This window comes from Antedon mediterranea, chromosome 9 (genome assembly GCF_964355755.1).
Source record: "Antedon mediterranea chromosome 9, ecAntMedi1.1, whole genome shotgun sequence".
NCBI classification, from domain to species: Eukaryota; Metazoa; Echinodermata; class Crinoidea; order Comatulida; family Antedonidae; genus Antedon; species Antedon mediterranea.
The window spans coordinates 347854-353677 of NC_092678.1; the positions used below are offsets into that span (position 1 = coordinate 347854).

Sequence of the window (5824 nt, forward strand, 5' to 3'; positions counted from 1 at the left end):
TCACCGCTCCATTACTAATACCACCTACCAACCAACCCGACTGTACTGCGATTCGGGCCGCGTTTAAGACTACAGACAGACACAAAAAGGCACACATGTTTGTTGAATTGAAACGAAATTTACCGGTCCCAAAGAATTGTTATAATTAAATTCATTGTTTTTAATAATCACATAATGATAAAAACAACATCCTACATATATACAATCAAATATTTCAGTTAAAATTTTTATAAAGAATACTTACTTATTTTACTTTTGCCGCCGCTATGACTGCAACCAAAACGAAAAATAATTGAGAGACCAGGCCAGACGCGCCTTACTTAAATACACACGAAAGACACATGTGACCTGAACTGAATTACAAAATGGCGGATATGGTGTTTTCATCATATTAATTGGCAGGATAATTTGAGAATAAAATAATTTGAACATCAGTTTACAGATTTTTGATGAAAAATGGTTAATATAATTTATATTCAATCAATTCATATTTCCCAATTGTGAATCAAAGCATATAACGTAACATTCCTGAATAAATTAAAAAATAAATAAAAATACAGTTTTTCTAATTCTGGCAATACCGATAACCAGGTTCATTAATATTCATGAGGAGGAAACATGAATATTCAATTAGTTTCGCGATAACGAGGCTCTACTAATAAAAGGCTATAAAGTTTAATCTGCATGTAAACTTTGTTTTACTTCTTCAATCCATGGTTTAATTTAATAACATAAAACTTTACAAACATCAAAAAATAAGGCCAGTCATTATTGTTCAATATTTCTGTTGTTTAATCAATATTATGTATAGAAATACAAGATTTCAAAGGGGGAATTGTGTATGTATTTTTCATATGTATTGCTTTGAGATGGCACACATTATATTATAACGTGTAGGCTAGATCCAAATAAATACAATTTTTAAATAACGCAAGCATGACTTCAGTTGTACACATAATGTTTTCAAATATATACATGTGAAGGCGTATCAATTTGATCTCCGATGCGCGTGCGTACAATTGGGGGACTAGTGCTGTTTCGCTGTACCACGCTATCCAATCAAGTTTGAACAATACCCCTAATGGTAAGGACATATCAAGCAGAAGGTTCGAGTTCGAATCTCAATTGGGGGACTTTATTCTCATTCTCACAGATTCAAATTAATGAATTAAATTTCAGTACATCGCCAGCCAGGCGGTTTAGAATTTACCCGTTGTTTTTTCAAGCTCTGCGTTTCATTGCTGGAATCCCGTCATATTGTGTGAACACGATCAGTAAACTCGTTCATAAGAGGGGAAGACGCGTTATGGACTTTTTTGTAAAAAAAAAATCAATTTAATAATTGGTTATTTTTCCATTTTTTACAAAATATTTTCAACATTCAGCAAAACAATTAACAAAATACTAATTTCTATAGAAATGTCGTGATTCGATTCGAGGATGATCCGCTATTGATTAGGTTAGCTTCAACCAAGCAGATTTGAGCGTGTGAGGCCCGCCTCTATGAAGGGATAACCGACGCAGAAATTATTCAGACACACTGTGTTGGTTGCCACAGAAAACTTTATTGTTTATTATCTCCTTCCGTATGTGCATATATTCACCTATGTTATTCTTACAAGAACAAAAAACCCTGAATCGAATAACTATGTTAACTTGTACATGTACATCATAAGTACCTTCCAACCATTATAATCGACGATTATAATGGTATAACATGTTCATTCATAACAAGAATCATCGTAACATTGATATATAGAATTAAATAAACAAATTAAGTTTACATTCCAACGCGCGCCACCAACCGATTCTAATATAGCAGACAGAATCGAACCGTGACAGAAAGATGAAAATTATTCCTATGATTATATTCACACATATTCATATTTACACGATTCATGTACACACATCTATATACAAATCAAATTTTTTTTAAATTATATATAATTATAGTACTGTATATATATATATTTATTCTACTTACATAGGACTTACATACCTGGACTTACTTACATACATGACTTACTTACATACATGACTTACTTACATACCTGGGACTTACATACATGACTTACTTACATAGAACTTACATACATGACTTACATACCTGGGACTTACATACCTGGACTTACTTACATACATGACTTACTTACATACCTGGGACTTACATACATGACTTACTTACATACCTGGGACTTACATACATGACTTACTTACATAGAACTTACATACATGACTTACATACCTGGGACTTACATACATAGGACTTGCATACATGACTTGAAACTGATTTGCTAATTTATATTTGTGTTAATTTTAGTATAGATCACCATTTTTTACATAAGTCAATTTATCATCAAAACAATGAAACATAAAATCTAATAACAGGACAGTATAAATTATTACGACATACTGTTCATACTACAGTACTATATCATTTTAATTTCGTTTGTACCTAGAGTGATTCCAGCTTTAAGTATGACACGCCATGTGTGCAATAGCTACCTAACTTTGTACAAATATAAAGCTGGATCACCAATTTACTATTCTTTTGCAGTAGATTGTTAAAATATTATACATCAGATCCGTTTAGCATCAAACCATCGTTATTATTTTTGTTGCCATTCACTGATTTTTAAATGTACGCCATTCACTTGTTGAAGGCTGGTGCATTTTACAAGTGTTGAAGTGTCCACATAATGAGACGCAAGAATACGATCACCAACATGAATTGCACCGGTCCTATCAAAGAAAAAAAAAACACCATGAAACCAATGATTTTATGCTAATTTATTGTTTTTATTGATTGCTGTATAAAGCTCTGTCTACACTATCAAACTCTATATGACACAAAACTGTGATAATAAATAATAAAAATAATGTCATATCACGAACATATTTCAGCAGATCACTACCATATTTGGGCACATCACACTTTTTTGATAGTGTAGACAGAGCTTAATTGATAAGGGTAGAGGTGAGTAATACGCCAAACAAAGATAAGCCTCTGATTTAAGTCTTAGTTAAAAACCAAAAGACAATGTCCAACATAAGATAAACCTCTGACCAGGGAGTTGTTAAATCATCGTGTAATCTTTGTATTACCTAACAATATTAAAAGCGAAAATATTTTGCTATGTATGCTAAAACTACAATCTGCAAAGATAGTAATTCTCCTAAAATATTGCCACCATTACCATCTCGTCCGCCACCACTACCGGATTTGATGAAATTTCGTAACTGCAAACAAAAAATTGGATTTTTAAATATAGTCTTGGATTCTCCTACATTTCATCAATTCAAAATAGTATTCTTCTTCAACTTACTGCTGATTTTGTCAACAACCTGGTCTTGCTCAAATCTCAAGAAAGCGAACCCACGCTTCTTTTCGGATATTTTCTCATTTGGAATGTCCACAGACTCGACTGTTCAGTAATTTATCTCAAAATATTCTTTTAACTTTTCCTCTGTAATTTCTTGCTGCATACAGCTGAGGATGATATTTTTGCATGGCCTCTTTTTTCTTGGGTCCACACTGCATTCCTGTAAACAAAAGTTAACAAAGACTATTGATATTATTCAGTTTTATTCATTAAAGAACAACTTGACCGAGGATCATACTTTAACAACGTATTAGGGATGTACATATGATTTCAGAACAACAGTGAGATTAAGGATATCGCTGCATGCGCTCTATCTAGGCTTGTTAAAAATTATGGATTCGCATTTGAGGATTGAAATAGACTTCACCAGTCAGGACGATTAGAATAGGTTTACGGATCGATTATAAACATGGTGTGCGAGATATATATTTTTAAAAATCACCTCTCGAGAGACTTCTCTCTTTACTTGAACATCCTGGTTATCTATTGAGTGTCCTGTCGTTTGGAAATCCTCAATGCATTTATCTACCATGCTAGCTTTTTTAAAACGCACAAATCTAAAACCCTTGCTTTTGTTGGTATGTTGGTATGTGGATATAATGTGGATATATATTACAAAATCCGTGATCTCTCCATACTTTGAAAAGTCTCATCCTTAGTGTCATAATCAAGACCTCCGATGAATATCTTTCGGAGTGGCTCATTTCCTTTGGTTTCCTGGTTCAACAAAAAAAAGTAAAGGCATTAACGCAATATACATTGGATTCAGCACTCACAGAATAAATTCTAAACCACCCGGTGATATACTCAAATTTCTTAACTGCAAACAAAAAATTGGATTTTTAAATATAGTCTTATGTTAGCTCATTCTGACATTTCATCAAATAAAAAATCTTCAACTAATATAGTACTCTTCTGAACAATGTATCACAACAACTTACTGCTTCTTCAACAACCTTCTTTCCAGATAATATCCACAGACTCGACCGTTCCGTAATTTAAAATAATCACCTCTCGTGATACTGCCCTTTTGACTTTTACATCCCTGTTACCTATTGATTATTTTTTATATTATATTGATTTATTATTATTATAATATTACTCCTGAATTCTGTTTTAGTCTTAAAATATTCTTTTAATTTGCCCTCTGTAATTTCTTGCTGCATACCACCGAGGAAGATCTTTTTGCATGTCCTCTTTTTTCTTGGGTCCTCACTGCATTCCTATAAAAAAAGTTATAATTGTTAAAGTTAACAAAGACTATTCTTATACTTATTCTATTAAGCGTGCACCAGTTGCTGTGTAGGTTACAATTAAAAAACAGAGCATAATTAAGTTTATAAATAACTGAAGATTTAAATGTACCTCCTCCTCCGCCACCACCACCACCTCGTCCACCGCCACCATGACCTCCATCTCCTCCTCCTCCACTATTATCCATTTCATCTCTAGGGATAGCTTTCTTTCCAACTTCACATTGCATCACCTCCAGTGTTTCTACATCCACCTGCTAAAGAAAACAAGATAATGAATTTTAAGAATCATTGTAATGTATTAATTACTTTGTGAATTGAAAATGAGCAAGTTCTACATATTTTTTAGTGAAATAGTGATAGAGGGTTACTTACCGGTATTGTATGGTGTACCACCTCGGTTAATGTACTGCTGATCACCTTTCATTGGTCTGAATGCGAATTGAGTTCCCTGGTAATTCCCGCCTCTGCTTACATACATAGAACTTACATACATAGAACTTACATACATAGAACTTACATACATAGAACTTACATACATAGAACTTACATACATAGAACTTACATACATAGAACTTACATACATAGAACTTACATACATAGAACTTACATACATAGAACTTACATACATAGAACTTACATACATAGAACTTACATACATAGAACTTACATACATAGAACTTACATACATAGAACTTACATACATAGAACTTACATACATAGAACTTACATACATAGAACTTACATACATAGAACTTACATACATAGAACTTACATACATAGAACTTACATACATAGAACTTACATACATAGAACTTACATACATAGAACTTACATACATAGAACTTACATACATAGAACTTACATACATAGAACTTGCATACATAGAACTTGCATACATAGAACTTGCATACATAGAACTTGCATACATAGAACTTGCATACATAGAACTTACATACATAGAACTTACTTACATAGAACTTACTTACATAGAACTTACATACATAGAACTTACTTACATAGAACTTACTTACATAGAACTTACATACATAGAACTTACATACATAGAACTTACATACATAGAACTTACATACATAGAACTTACATACATAGAACTTACATACATAGAACTTACATACATAGAACTTACATACATAGAACTTACATACATAGAACTTACTTACATAG

The 5824-nt window shown here is 32.5% G+C and overlaps 1 protein-coding gene and 1 long non-coding RNA gene across 5 annotated transcripts in view; both read right to left on the minus strand.

Annotated features, from left to right (window-relative positions):
• The window catches only part of LOC140059555 (uncharacterized), a 25312-nt gene extending 24976 nt beyond the window's left edge, over positions 1 to 336 (minus strand). For both annotated transcript variants that reach the window (XM_072105498.1, XM_072105497.1), the window contains exon 1: positions 245 to 336. The gene's annotated coding sequence lies outside the window, so the exon portion shown is untranslated. The remainder of the gene's footprint in view (positions 1 to 244) is intronic.
• On the minus strand, positions 334 to 5127 carry LOC140059556 (uncharacterized). 3 transcript variants are annotated; one of them, XR_011847221.1, is made up of 5 exons: positions 5012 to 5127; positions 4325 to 4893; positions 3826 to 4100; positions 3327 to 3543; positions 334 to 2742 (listed from the first exon to the last, which is right to left on the minus strand). It is a non-coding gene; the product is annotated as an uncharacterized lncRNA (long non-coding RNA). The 3 variants fall into 3 exon arrangements; XR_011847220.1 differs by having other exon boundaries at positions 334 to 2189; positions 2261 to 2742; positions 4325 to 5121; XR_011847219.1 differs by having other exon boundaries at positions 4325 to 5121.
• Positions 5128 to 5824: the final 697 nt, after the last annotated feature.